Here is a 16028-nt window from a genome sequence, read left to right as displayed (position 1 = left end):
CTTGAGGTTGTTAAAGAGAAACCGTCATTGTTCTTAATACCACATTCTGTGTGCAAATTCGGAAAATAGCAAAGCATGCAAAATTATGCCACTTATGATGCTACACTTGGATTTCAGCAGATACCTGTACAGGAAAATATTCTACAGGTGTCTGGTGCCTTAATTAAAACATATTTCCAAGATATGGATATTTTAAATTGCTTCTATGTTTAGTGTCCCTAGGAAGAGTGAGAGGTATGCCTTTGTTTTGTAATATGGAATAAGTGCTCTCATTAATAGCATGGCCGGGGAGGTAGGAAGGGAGAACTGCTTGATATCTAAACAGAAGATGCATTTTCAGACACATCCATTTCTTAGAAGAGTCGCATGGACTTGATGAGAAAGAAATTAATTATCTTGTCCATACCCGTATGTCCCTTGGTAATACAGTGTACCTCTTACCAAGTACACCAAATATAGTGTACTCTGGATCACATGTACCCCAGTTCACATCTGTCAGTTTTCAGAGTTCAAAGCAAGTGACACTTCTGTAGGTGTTTGCAGCTACACTCTAAGTGGCTTTCTTACTCCACACGTATATCCCATCAGACCCAGTGATATTTGAAATTTCTGCAGTAGCCTAGAATACAGTAGGGAGCCCATAGCATGTATGATAGAGAAAATGGAGGAGATACTCCCTAAAATTTTGCATCAAGGTTATACTCTTAAGCAAGTAATTTTTCTCCTTCAATACATCCAGCATTTTGTTCATCTTTACTCTTCTTAGCCCAAGCCTCTGTCACCACTCATCTGAACTTGCCAAAACCTCCTAATTTGTCGTGCATCCACTCTGTCTTCCTAAAGGCTATTCTCAGACAGTAACATATTTTTTTAAAAGCTCGATCAGGTCATACCAGTTCCTTGCTTATAACCTTCTAGTGGTTCTTCATTATACTTAAAATAAATATAAACCTCTTATTAAGGATTCCAACTTCCTAAGTGACTTGGTTTCTGCCAACCACTCCAATCTAATTTCAGTTTTTCGCTCTAGACGTTCTATCTACACGAACTTCTTTCTGTTCTTCAAATACTTCAGATTCATTCCAGCTTTAGAGCACTTGCTATATTATATGCCTAGATGATTCAATTTAAATATTTCCTTCTGGTTCCCTACCTTTTATTTTCTATTTCCTAGCCCAAATTTATTTTTCTTTATATGTTAAAGGGTGATATGATACATGTGTGCATATATATGTAGGTGTATGTATATTTGAGAAATTTGAGAAATTAATGAATTAATGTGTTTACTTCTGCATAGTATATCTTCCACTATATTTAATATAAAGGATGTTTGGTGTAGTTTAAATCTTTATTTCCTAGCACTCAGAACATTGCCTGCACAATTAAAGGAATCAATAAATGGGGATAATACTCATAATAGCTAAAATGTATTTAAGGCAAGGCACGATTCTAAATGAACTGTCTGATTTAATCCACACAACCTTTAAAATGGTCCAGTTAGTGTCCCCATTGATGAGCAATAATAGAGGCATAGCATTAGTAAATGTCAAAGCCGAAATTTGAACTCAGGGCTATTTTTTTTTTTTGCATAGCCAAGACTTCAACCAGTTTCTAATGTAAGAAAGATTAAATGTTGGTTGTTGCAGCAGGTGTACATTCCTCTGTTGTCCTGTTTGGATTCTAATCATTGACTACAGACTAAGGTTTGATAAGAATATAAAAGTACAGTGTCAGTATCATTAATGATCTAGCTAGATTTCCAATAATATTCTCCCAAGTTCAAGGCATCTCAATCTTTTTAACGTTGGATTGGAGAATGCAGCTTTTGTGTAAGTCAAGAAAAAGAATTTCTAATATGTCTTCTCATCTATATCTTAAAAGCTACCCATGGCAAAGTAGGGTTTGCAAAGCAGATTTCACACATTACCAGTGAGAAATCTGGCAAGGCATGGCCTAACTGCAACCATTGCAAATAGGGCAGAAAATACAAGGGGGCAAGATTGGTTAATATTGCCATTTTTAGTGTAGTATCCACACCTCTTTCAACAATAAGATGAGGCCCTCGAGCTCTCAATAAGGGATGAATGAAGAATTTCAGAGAAGAAATAAAATGCTGAATCTAACACCCTAGGTAGGATAACATGGAATGAATATGGAGGAAAAAGGCCTGTTACTGAAACTGTTCTAAGAACGTACATGTTGGATTGGTATGAAAAAGTGAATGTAGCCACAGAAGGAAAGTAGAATGAGGCTTGGAAGAAAGAAGTTTATGACACTCACGACTCCCAGAGAGGGAGTCACTACATGTCATGCAGAGTCACAGCACTCCTGTTGGTGAGGAGTGAGGGAAAAGCCTAGGTCAAGCTTTTATTGGAGCTTCTAGGGAAAGACAAGGCAGGAAAGAGTGAACATTTTAGAATTGGATAGTTTGCATAATTCTGAGGGCTCTGGGATATGGGAGTGGCCTCTTGTTGACTGGTTTCTTGCCCTAGGACAATTTAGGGCAGGAAAAATATTGGCTTGGTGTGTGCAAATTAGATAAGCAATTGAGGGTAGAGACTCCGGATTGGTTGGTTTGCAAATCAAAACTATGCTCCTGGGCAAATTGTTATTATCTTCAGGAACAAGCTAGCCCTGGGAGAGGTAGTCTCTTTCTCCAGGTCTGTAAAGCCCCAAATGCCAGAGCATCAGGATATGGCAAATACAAAAATATGGTTAATATCATTAGCCTGGTGATAAATGAATGTCGAATAGACAAACGTAGACTCTTAAAAAAAACAGTTTAAATAAAGCAAACTCTTACCTCACATGCAGCAAAAGGAACAAATCTTTAGCTTCATTCAGGTTTTTAATGATACTTACCCTTATAGGTAGTTTATGTAGTTTGTAAACTAAAAGCAAAATATAAAATACAAGCGATTATATTATGAAATATTATGTCCAAATTGTTACAAGTAATTTTCAGAATTTATAGAAATGGTTAGCCTTCTGAGAATGGAATTACTTTATGACATGTATATATGTTGTTTAGTTTTCACATATTTAAGTTCTGTTGGTGTTTCCAGCAAGCACTGTCTATTAAATTAGGAATTTCACTGGGAGAGCCATGGTCTTCTGCCTTCAGGCACCTTTTCAACTTTTATAGAAAGAAGAAACTTCATATAAGAATGTGGATGATACAAGGGAAAAAAATATTTTATGAGAATTAAAACCTGCTCTCATACCAAGATGGAGTGTGGGAGAGGAGGTGATTGCTCTGAACTTTGAAAAACAGATAGTATTTGATAGGCAGGACATCACACATGGAGGACACATGGGCACGGGGAGGGGAAGATGCAAGGTATGTCACAAGAGTAACATGCAGTAGGTGTTCCTGTAGTATGCGACCCAGCAGAAGAGCTGTAGGAAATGTGGCTGAACGGCGGTGGAGCACCAATGTGTATACTCTTAACTATCGGACTAAAGATATTCTGTATTATGAAATGAATGACTTACAAGACACGTAACAAGCACTTTCACCCAAGTCAAAAAGCAAAAACAAAACCCCGAACTGGGAAGGTGGAAATGGAGATCAACTATTACTAATATAATTTTTTGGCCACAATTTGTTTTCAAGTAAAATGAGAGAAACCTTATAATTGAAATTGAAGTTCTTTCTTCCCTTCCCCATTATCATAGGCAACCATATAATTAATCAGTGTATATCCAACTAATAATGTTCCACAATACTTCTAGATAGATCTGTATACATTGATGCTATACATTGTTTTCTGAAATTTATATAAATGCTACACACACACACACGCACACGCACACGCACACACACATCAATCCTCATTATTTGAAGTTAGATTTCCATAAGCCTCTGGTCACAATCAATATATAAACTTGTTTTATAAGTGTTTTAGTTTAAAGGTACATTATGTAATATATATGTAATTTATTAATATTGAAATCATGGCCAGTAGCACTATAACTCATGCTGAATGGAACTTATTAATATATATATTTTCTCTATACAAGACACATCACAGTCTGCTTGTGCTTAGAAACACTAGACAGCATTTTAGCGCTACACTTGGAATCATTTGAAACCGTGACATCACCAAGAAAAAGCTCAAAAATGTGAAACGTGCGGCTAAATGTTCTGTGAAAAGGATACTTCTTTACAGGAGGAGAGCTAAAACAATAAGGCAGATAATTATTTTGTTTGACCTCATGCTGAAAACATGTGAGTGAGGTTAGGGGACTCAAATGTTGCTCTGCACATTTCTACAAATAACTGTGAGTATTGATTTAAGAGTTACAAATAAATGTTACCAAGTGAATTAGTGAATATAAAATCCAGAAATAAGGAGGATAGTCTCTCTCTCTCTCTCTCTCTCTATATATATATATATATATACACACACACACATATATACATATATATACACACACATATATACATATATACACATATATAGAGATGTATGTGTATACATAGATGTGTATATGTGTATCTATGTCTATATATGTGTGTATATGTATATATGTATATATGTATAGATATATATACATATATGTGTATAGATATATATACACACACATATATAGAGAGAGACATAGATCCACACACACAAACACATATACATATATATGCATGCCATGTATATGCTGGTACTATAATTATAGTATTTCCTTCATTTAACATTTTATTTTTATATCTATATGCTATTCATTTTGATGGCTGTGTGGTATCTCCATTTGTGACTCAATCAGTTTAATATCTTCCATATCAATGAAATGAGAACTTTTACAGTATCTAAAACACCCTCACATACATGTGTCAGCTCTGTGTAGCCTCCATTCACTAGAAAATAATAGAATAAATTTTTCGTTACTAAAACATTTTTGAGAAAGTGTTAAGCTTGCTGGCTAGGCCTAACTATAGACGGAAAACCCAAACCCAAACCTGTATAAATGCTTCTAAACTCCCCAACTTTAGCTAAATTAAACTAAATATGTTAATAAATATTGCCTACAACTTTTGTTAATTAAGTCATTTAAATTAGCATGGAGTATGTGTAACTTGGATAAATACTACAAACAAAAGAAAAGTACGAAATAATGCTACCTTCATGGAATTTCTGGTCTAATACGGGTAAATGGACCTACCTTCATGTAAACCAATGAATTCAGTTAAGCAGTATAGGTTGTATGATTTGGGGAGTATAATCTGGCAAAAATGTAGAGGATCAATTAAAAATAACAAGAAAAGTCATTAGGAAATAATGGTTGAAAAGTACCTGAGGGCATTCTAGATACAATAGGGTTATTTAGACTGAAACAGCTTCATAGACTAAGGCATGGAAGTGAAAAAGAGCATGGCCACAAAATGAATCTAAAATAATTCAATATGGTGGGATCATAGTTGATGAGGCACAGCATGGTGAGTGAGGAGACTGGTGGGGTGATGGAGGGCCAGATGATTGAGAGCATTTTATACCATGATAATCCATCTGGATTTTATTCTTAGATAAAGGAGAGCTTTTGAAGTGTTTTCAAGCATAGAAATGGCTTAAAATTGGGGCCTTTGGAAGATTACGCTGGTGACAGAAAAAATAGATTGGAGGGGTGGTTAGACGAGGAGCCTGAATACCAGTTAGAAGGCTATTACAGTAGCCTAGGCAAGAGAAAATGAGGGCCTGCCTAAAATGAGGCAATATTCTTTCCTGATGGAGACGCATTTAGCCTAATAGCATTCTCAAAGACTGAAGAGTGTCAAATTTAAGTTACCACTAGATCACTCATTTCTTGGTTTTGTAAGTAGTCTGGGCAACTGTTCCTTCAAAATTCTATTTCTCTATTAAACGGACTCTTATTTATCTCCACAGGTGGAAACTTGACATCTCTAAGGGCCATGGCAACACATTATCTCTAAGTTATCATTTCTTTATTGCATCATTTAAAGATTTATTTAGTCTTCATGCTTGACTGCCTTTGCCCTCTTTCTTTTATGAAGAGTAGGTACTATTTTTAATGCCTAGTCCACATCATTGAATTTAGTTTAATTCTCCTCACCATCAAAAATCAAAAATAAAACTAACATCAAAATGAAAGAAAATGCATTTTCTCTTGAAATAGCCACCAACCAAACTCAGATGGTAGCACCATTGATTCTTTTTCCTTTTCTTATTATGAGATTCCTGAAACTATTATCCAGTCTTTGTGGGAAAAAAAACATTCATTTCCCATTAAGGGGTTTTTAGATGCACACATAATTAATAGGACCTTCTAGATAATCCCAGATTGGGCTCAGATCTCAGAGAATTTGTAATCATAACTTGTTTGAACTATTCCCAGGTCCTTGTCAGAACACTTTTTTCCTCACATCACTGATGTGGTCAAGAATTCAGTCCCTGGATTAAAATCTGAAGCATATACCAATAGGCCTTTATTTTTATATTTAACTATCTGTAAGATCCAATAACTGCATATTGGTATTACCCATTTTTATCTTCTATGTCTATCTTACAGGTTTTTAGTAAGTATTCCTTATGACTGCAGCTCTAATTATTGCCCCTTGCCAACAAGAAATTCAGTTTATTTATAAGCAGATCACATGCTAATCTAATAGTTCAGCCTCCAAACTATGATCAGACTTTAAACTCTATAATAGCCCAATGTAAAATGCTTTAATTGAATCACAAAGGGGGAAAGCTGTAATCCTATAAATCAGCCTCAAGAATTTGACATACTGAGAATACTTTTCTGGAGCTTTTTAATTGCATGACACAGCAGGCATCATAAGTCTATAAAAAGGGATGTATTTCCTATAAGCAATCATGTTATATAATTTAAAATGCCATGCAAGTAATACTAGTTTTTGAGCTCAGTGCATCGTTCTCATTAGTCAATACAGATCTTCAGGCTTATAAAAATGTCTGTGTGAGCAAAAGGATAAATGGTTATCACACTATGCTAAAGTGTTCTTATGATAAGGTCAAACTCCCAAATTCAACAAACAAACAAGATGATCTTTGGAGACAAAAACCCAGGCCCACATCTGAGCTCTGCTATTTTTCTACCATGTGGCTTTGGTTATTATCTACCTTGTCCAGGCAGGATCTACCTTGTCCAGGTAGGATCTACCTTGTCCAGGCAGGATGTACCTCAGAAATTCCACAAGCAGTTAATAAAGGTGACAATTTGGTAGAAAAGAGAAAATACGGGAATTGAATTAATGCTGTCTTTGCATGACAAATTTGCTTTTGAAATTTATACTACTAGTTTATTTTGGATGCCTTGATGGAAAATATGTGTTTTATAGTCAAATGATTTAGCCATCCCTTCATCATAGGCCTTAGTTATAAAATGTTACCACCCAGAGTGACATTAGTTAATGTGTTCTATGCCTAACACAGACTGTGAGCTCACCACAGGTCTATCTTTTTCTTCTTTGCCCTTCTCTTCTCTACTCATCCTCAGTCCAGGCCCCAGGTAAGGCAACCATATTAGTTTTGTCTCCTACCCAAAGACATACTCCTTTGTCAGCCACCCATGTTGGAACTTGAGATACCAGTTGCCAACAGTTCACTGTGTGACTGGATTTCTTACTCTACTGATACAAATATTCAAGATTGCCAGTCCTAAGCATTGGTCTCTTAAGTAAAGAATAGCACATTTTGGAAAGCCATCTTAAGTTTTTTTTCGTTGCTTCATTAGTGTCTTAGTCCATTTGGGTTGCTGTAACAAAATACCATTGACTGGGTAGCTTATGAACAACAGAAATTTATTTCTCACATTTCTGGAGGCTGGGAAGTCTGCAGTCGAGGTGCCAATGGATTAAATGCCTAGTGAAGGCCGGCTTTCTGGTTCATAGATTATGCCTTCTTCCTGTGTTGTCACAAGGTGGAAGGGGCAAGGAATTTAGCTCCCTTGCACCTCTTTTATGTGAACCCTAACCCCACCTCCCAGAAGGTTCTACCTCAGAATAACATCGCCTTGGGAGTTAGAATTTTAACATAGCAATGTTAGGATACAAAAAAAAAACGTTGACTGTAGCAATTAGGAATTTGGAAAATTAGACACAGGGCAGAAATCCCTGAGGTACTCATATTTATTTACTTTAAAAAAATGTACCAAGTCACCTAAAGCTTTATTCAATGATTGAATCGTATTGAAAGTGATTTTTTAAATGCTGAACAGTTATGACCAAAAGTAGATCCTAAATAGGCCCCTTTTTCATATCTTGCCCCATAACTACTCATGATGAAACAGTGACCTTAAATGGATGGCTCATTTGTGAATGTTAACTCCAATACAACTTTCTGTTTAATGAGATTGGTCAAAATTGATTGGCAGGCACTTGAAGGGATGCTAATCACAGTGTTGATGCCATTTAAAGACTCCACATGAATCAAGCTTTGGGCTCAATAACATATATTATGTATCTCTGTGGATAAATACACAAACACATACATGCACATTTTATATACAAAATATACAACCATAAATTTAAAGAAACTCACTTGGCCACCTCTGAATAGAGTTAATCTGTTGCTGATTTTCTTCTAAGACACATTTTATCCCTTCTTCTCATACAGATCTTTTTTTCTGGAGATAGCATCTCACTATGCTGACCAGGCTGCCTGACCTTGATCTCAAATCATCCCCCTTCCTCAGCCTCCGGAGTAGCTGGGACTATAGGCAGGCACCGCTATACCCAGCTATTCTCCTAGAGATCTTATTGTCCTACCTCATGCCTAGTTCCAATGTCACCACCCCTTAAATATCTACTCTGTTAATATCACCTTTTTTTCATACCAGGCAGAATTTGTCTCTCTTTTCTATATACTCCCACAGAAATCTGTAATTACAGTATAGTACTTATCACATCATTTTATAATTGGTTACAGATCCTTCTTCCCCGGGGTTATGTTCCCTTTAGAAGGATTATTCATTCACTATGTAACCATTTTGTACATTCTAGGAGGGAAGCCTTCTGAAAGGCACTATTTCCTGACTTCAAGGACCTGATCCTCATGGAAGAGAAATGTTAATCAAATTATCAGACAACTCATAATGAAAGTACAACTCTAATTAGTGCCACTACCATAAAAGATAGATATTCTATGAATGCACAAAAAAGATAAATTGGACCTAGTTAAAGGGATGAGAAAAGGGTTCCCTGAATAACAGACAATTGAGTGGATGTATGAAGAATGAGTGGGCTGAGAGGAAGGAGGCTCCCTCTTAAATAGGCTAAGAGGGAGGAGAGGCATAGACCTATTCCATCTAATTTAACTGTTTTTCAATGATAAAAATTTCATGCACATGTACATAAATAGATACATGTGTATGTATATACACATATCGGGCTATGTGTGATCAGACTGCTTCAATTGTTTTGACGTACAGAGTGTGCAGCAGACACATATGCCATTGACCCTTTCTGTGCTTGCCTGACTGTGGTAAGTAGTCTCTATTCATCCTGGCTGCTTTCCATTTCAAGCACACCTGTTTCTTTACTTTTAATCCCAAGGGTTTTCTCTAGCTCCCTGGGAGTTTGCTATACCACAGCAAAGCAGCCTAGAAAATGTTGGGTTGAATGTTGCCCCCACAGGCAACCATCATCGAATGAGTGACAGGACTTTACAGATAAATTAGCATACTTCTTTATCCGTTCATGAGACAATTCTGAGATGTGTTCTCACCAGTTCCTCAGAGGGTTCCCCATGGGATTGAGCCTACCATGACAGCCTGCTTATTACAGCACCTCTTACTGTATTCTCTCCCTTTCTGGCCCTACTGTCCTCCCTTCTTGTGCTTCAGCAGACCATCTTGCAGATAAATGACCTGTTCACAAGTCCTTGTTAGGGTGTGATATTGGGAGACGAGGAAAACTCAAACTAAGAATGTAAAGTGACAGTCAATCAAGGCAATGGACAAATTCTAATGTCTGTCACATATACTGTGAAATGCTTCTTTTAGTGTCCTGAACTTTGACATAGTCACAAGTAATAGTAATCATTGATTACCCTTTGCATGAGGGCTTATTTCCGTTGTGATGATCATCTAGAAAATTGCTAATTTCTTCACATTTCAATCAGTGTTCTGTCTCTGTCTTCTGGTCAACTCGGAGAAGTCAGAGATCTGGTTGCTTCCTTAATATGTGTGGCCTGTGGTCTCTTTAACGTGGGCCAGACAGAGTCTGATTAGGAAGGGTGAGACTTGGTAAGAGTAGGTTGTAGGACATGGACAGTTCTCAGAAGGGAGCTTTATTTTCTCTGAACTCCTTTTTTGTGTGTGTGTCATTTTACTATGAGATTTACTGCAGGTGACTCTGTTCCCCTGGACTGTATTCCGGCAGTGGCAAAAGGGGCTGCTTTGTAATCTAAGACTATTCTCTGGAATATGAGGGATAGGAAGGACAAAAGTCCTGATATAACACAATTCCTCCCTGACATGATAATGGTATGCTCAACCTGCTTAAGGGGTATTGATACCCTTTCCTGTCTGTTGTCCAAATAGTGCACTTTGCACTTTGTGTATTTGCACCTTGGGAAAGTTATATGTGGTAAATCTTGCTAGTAAAGTTATATGTGGTAAATCTTGCTAGTAAATCTTGACTTTTTATATAATCAGATTCAACATTTGTGGAGTACCTGTTCTGTGCTGAACACTGTGCGTAGGCAGTTTCTTTACCTTATTTAATTTTTACATCCATTATGCGACAGACACATCACCATCTCATGTTACACATGAAGAAGTGGATTTAGAACAGTTAAGGTGTCGTAGACAGCAATAACAATCTAGAGAGTTAAATGTAAACCCAGGGCTCTTCCTAGCACTTCATAGTTCAAAAGATTTGAAGACATATGATCTGGTGAAAAATTAATAGCGAGCGTGGTTGTTATATTTTTCCCATTATGAACTCTTAGAAGATTGTTTCTTTTCTTAATTATTCTCTTTATCTTCTGATGAATATAATAACTCTTAAAACAGCATCTTGCACAAGGATTCTGTGGCAAAACAAATGATGTAATTTATTCTCCCATATCCTTAATGTGGAACATAGTAGCATTGTACTTACTAATGTAAAAACCTACAATTTTGGCTATCATGCACATAATGAAGCCCAATCACAAAACCCAGCTGATGGTTAGTCACAGAAAATGAGTGCTATTCAACCATAAGATCTGAATAGCAATTCCCAGCATGCCACACTGACCTTCTCCCATAAAATTGCAAACTTGCTCTTCCCCTTTCTTCCCTACCTCCAAACAGATTCAGAAGGTTGAAAAGAGAGTAATTGTGTCTAAATATTCTAATATATTTGGATTTATAATTATGTGCTAAATGATAGCCCCATAAAAAATAAACATCTTGTTTATGGAGATTAGTATAATGTGCTCTGTAGAATTTCATGACAATAGGACTCCTAAGACAATAATATATTATTCAGAATGGCACTGTGTTCATGTTTTCTCAGATGGTTGCAGAGGATTAGCTGGAGCTCAGATTTTATACTCATTTTCTCATATTATTTAGTATGAAATATGCAAAATCTGTGTTAAATCCAATCTTAGAGTCTCCTTTTCCTTAGTTTCATTAATCTTGGAACCTTGTGTTCAAACTTCCTAGAAATCTATTTTTAAAGCCCTTAACTATTCTTTCATTTACAGGAACAAACAGCAGATTGCTGAACAGAGATGAAAATTAGGGTAGTTTTTCTTGCTACTAGAAGAGCAAGTAAAGTTTACTAACTTGTCATGTTAACCCTTTATATTAAAAAGAAATGGCCTGGAAATAATTAAAAGAACTGTTTAATAAGGATAATTTGCAAATTATAAATTTATATATGAATTAAGACAAAAATCACTAATTATCAGGCACAATTCTATTTGGGAAATTGCATCTATTTATTTTAGGGTATAACATTTGGAAAGTAAAAGAGCTAATCCATATTATGTATTTTTGTGGAAAGGGATTTGCTACCAAAAAGAATCGGTTCCAGATGGCTAGGCATTTTTGATATGTCCTTGAAGGCTCATACCCATTGCTTTATTAGAAGCACATGCTGGTTATTAGCATCTAAATTTTAAATTGATGGCTCAAGTAGATTCATGAGTGAGAAAGCCTAGTGATAAAAGAAGCATTGCTTTAAATGTCAATGAAATGTCTAACACCAATAGGATATTTAGTTAATTCCAAATTCACTGGACAACCCAAAACCTTATGTATTCACAAATTTCTATCTTAATGTCAGATATTCAAAGTATCTCAGCACAGCTGAAGTTTCCATGACCCTTTAGGAATTTTAGTTTTATAAACAACATGCTAATACAGCACTGAAGTTAAAATGTTCAGTTCTCCAGTAAGAACCTGGGCCTAATCTCACCTCTTCATTTACTGGTGATGAAGCCTACACTGAGCCGCTTTCTGTTTCAGTTTTTTAATCTATGAAATAGTAATAGATACAGTACATATTCCATGGGGTTGCCGAAAGAATAAAATGAGATAATGGACATAAAGCACTTTATGTAATAAAGCTCTCTGTTTCCAATTCTGTTTTTAAGAAGTGGTTATTCCTGTATTACCCTGAGGCAAAGTGGGGGCAGGGATTATGAGGGCTAATTCTTTCTCTAAGGCTGTCAAAATTCCATGTTTGTCAATAACAGCCCACTTAATATAGATAAATACTCCAAAGTCATAATGTAAAATACTAAAACAGAAGCAATTTTTTTGGCTGACTCAAACATGTAATGATTCGATGATGTAAGTGAAATTTCCATATATTTACTTAAAATACAAGCTTTACCAATTTACTTACAAAACTGTATTTCGATACATTAAACATAAAGGACATATATGTTAATTTTTAAATGTTTCTTTTATTCTCACTCATCTTCAGTATCAGTGCCATTTTGTACCGTTCGTGTTACACTTTGAGTCGTCAGGCAAGTCTCTAGAGCATGTTTTCTTCTATTTTACCTATGCCATTTGAGATATGACCTGGTTTATGTCCATGTATATGGCCATTGGAAAATTTTTCCTAAGCCATAAGAATGCATTTAGATTTTATTAGAAATTTTGGGTTTTCATTTGTCCTGTAGGTTTATGTTTAAAATCACCGCAATATAACCATTTGCTACATTTCTTTTAAAACAATCTTTTTAAAGTCTATTTTAAAGTCTCGAGTGAAGTAGTTTGGAGCAACTGGTTTAGTCTAGAGAGACAAAGACTTCCCAGAGGAGGTGATGTATAAATTGAGCCCCAAATGGCGTGAGTGTTTAGTGAAAGATGGTGGCAGTAGTTTCCATAGTACATTAATGACAAGGAGAGCAGCCAAGGGCTACCGCACTACCCACTAGTAAATTGTAGGCAGCAGATAACTAAGTGGAATATTCAAGTCAAGCAGTGACCTCAAAGATGAAGCACAAAGGTTTCATCGAAGAGAAAGAATATGGGTCGATTAAATATAAGAGTTGAAGTAGAGGTCATAACACGTACTCAAAAATTGTTTGTAAAATGAATGAGGAAATGATCAAAAATAAGTTCACAGTTTCAAGCCAGAAATGGCACAGTTGCCAAAAGCTTTTTCAGTGCTCAGGAAGGTGGGATTTCCAGTGAGGCATTGGAAATAAGGGATTGGATAATAGAAATCAGTGAAGAAAGCTACTACTCATGAAGATTTAGATATGCAAATCATCCATGGAAGGGGACAGGTGCAAAAAAATGTAGCATGGCTGAGATTAAAAGCAGTCTGTGTAATGTATGGTTTGGGTGTTGCCTTTTACTCTATGGTTAAGTGCTTGTGTTACACTTACAGAAAACAACTGTAATATAGTAGAAGCAGTACTGGACATGAAATCAAGCACGGAATTCACATTTTTCATGTACTGTCTATTAGCTACATGACCTTCAGCAAATTATTTAACATACAAGATGGTTTCTTTTTAAATAAATTGTTTTAAAATCACCATCCCTTTCACAGAGTGTTTGTGAGAATTAATGAAATAATCTAGGGAAAATCTATAGCAAACTGCTTACTCCATAGTAGATATTCAGTGACCAGTTTTAAAATTACACTTGACAATTTTAATGACAATTGTAATGGTTCTGAAATAGCAAATAACAATTTTCAATTGTGATTAGACAATGGCTTCTCCCACGCAAAGTACTAATGTTGTAACAGAGGAACAGGTCTTCTTTATTTCCTGGTTGAAGTGCATACACAGCATCTTGTATCTTAGAAGTAAAACAAGAATGGAGAACTACCTAGCTTTCCCATGAGAGTACTTGCTTCACTGAATAACTCAAGTTTAGCCAGTGTAAGTGACAAAAGGGAAGTATCTAAAACAGGAGAAGCATTCAGTCTAATCCTCTTTGAGTCTTGTCAGAAATTGCCATTGCGACATCTGAGTTTGTGATTTCCTCATAGTGACATCTCCACTACTGTCCTCTGTCTGGTTAAAACACGACTCCTTCTCCCGAGCGGAAGGCACTTAATCCACATTTGCCCTCTTATAGACTTTTCCTGTGATTTTTTAGATGAAGCTAGATGAAAAGGCTCATTTTCTATTCTTATTGCTGAACTGGAGCGATGTAAGCTCCTAAATAAACAAAATGTTTTCTTATATATAAAAGATACTTTGCATTGGGATATACAAGGTGCTTTAGCAGTCTTGGAGATTGTAGAGGGAAATGGATAAAGTTTGGCAGTATCTGTAGTACAGCATAGATCTATGTGGATGAAGAGGCCATTACCAGAAGCAGCCATAAAGTGTGTTGGGTCAAGTATAAAGCAGAGAGAGAATAATAAACGGCCTAGGAAGAAGTGATGAGATGATTAATGATAAAGACCTGACAGACATAGTCCCATAGTCCAGAATTATATCTGCATTCTCCATACAAGGTCACTGAACAGGCTTGTTTGGCAAACTAGCCAGTATACTAGTACCAAGAGTTGGGCCCTGAGAGGCTGTCTTGGGTATTGTTGCTATTCTAAAGTCAACCTTAAGAAGCAGAGGTATTCAGTAAGATTTGCACACACCAAAGCCAGTGCTCCTACAGCTCTACTTAGAGGGAGAATGAAGAAAATAAAGTGGGAGTGCCTGGTGGCTAGAGCCTGAGCAGGTGGGCTGTAGATGACAGCTCCCTGGGTGCCTGCTTTCAGCTGAGGCAAATTAAAGTAGTAAAGCTGGTCCTCTTGGCTGCAGAGTTTAGGATTTTCCCTAACAGTAAAGTGGGTTCCTGGAGCAGAGTCAGGATCTGCTTTGGTGTCTGCTAAAATATAATTTACTGAGCCCTATCCAGGCCTATGAATCGATATTTAAAGAGGCTCTGCTGGTTAATCTTAGGCACACTGAAGTTTTGGAACTCTTATTCTATGGCTGCAGATAATGAAAATGTCCTGAGAGATAACTGGTCTGATGTGTATTGAATCTCTTCTAGTTTATTGAAGAAGGAGCAGAGTTGGCATTCTCATTAGCACCCAACTCAGACTTTGGCTCTCCAAAGCGTTGTCCTGGGTACTGTGTTCTCTGGAAAGGCATAGACTAACTAGGATATCTGATTTCTTGCCTTCTTCTATAAAATAAAAAAAAAAAATTTGTGTTTTTTCTCATTCTGATTCAACAGAAAAAGACCTTTTATTTTCCCTTCGTACCATTTCTATTACATGGAAAGTGAGCATCATAGCTTTCTCAGGTTAGCCTGGCCTTCGTCATTTATTCATGCCTGAGAGGCATTGGTATACCCTATTCAACAGCTGGCCCCGGGATATATCCACACTTACTCCCAGCAATCAAAGCCCTGTTTGTTCAGCATCTTTATAATCTCCTCTGTTTTCATTCAGACAGGCATGAGACTCTTCTCTACCTGCCATTTAGTAATAGTAGCCAGGCTGAGTGACAAACACTCTAGTCCCTAACCCTTCTTATTTTGACAAGCTTTTCATCAGAGTTCACCTTTGCTTCACACCTTTGCAAAAAGGTGAATACGTGTTGACATCCACATTATTTTTGGACATCTCTCTAACA

General features: G+C 36.5%; 1 long non-coding RNA gene across 4 annotated transcripts in view; it reads left to right on the top strand.

Moving 5' to 3' along the window:
• The window catches only part of LOC134735378 (uncharacterized), a 478226-nt gene that overhangs the window by 358282 nt on the left and 103916 nt on the right, over positions 1-16028 (top strand). The window contains exon 1 of one of the 4 annotated variants that reach the window (XR_010118415.1): positions 15581-15600. The exons of the other annotated variants lie outside the window; for them this stretch is intronic. This is a non-coding gene — a long non-coding RNA (uncharacterized lncRNA). Of the gene's footprint in view, positions 1-15580; positions 15601-16028 lie in introns of those variants that run through there. 4 annotated transcript variants of the gene reach the window in all.

Source organism: Symphalangus syndactylus, chromosome 20, assembly GCF_028878055.3.
Source record: "Symphalangus syndactylus isolate Jambi chromosome 20, NHGRI_mSymSyn1-v2.1_pri, whole genome shotgun sequence".
In the NCBI taxonomy this organism is placed as follows: Eukaryota; Metazoa; Chordata; class Mammalia; order Primates; family Hylobatidae; genus Symphalangus; species Symphalangus syndactylus.
Note: the sequence above shows the minus strand (reverse complement) of the source record. Positions and strands in the feature narration are given on the sequence as shown.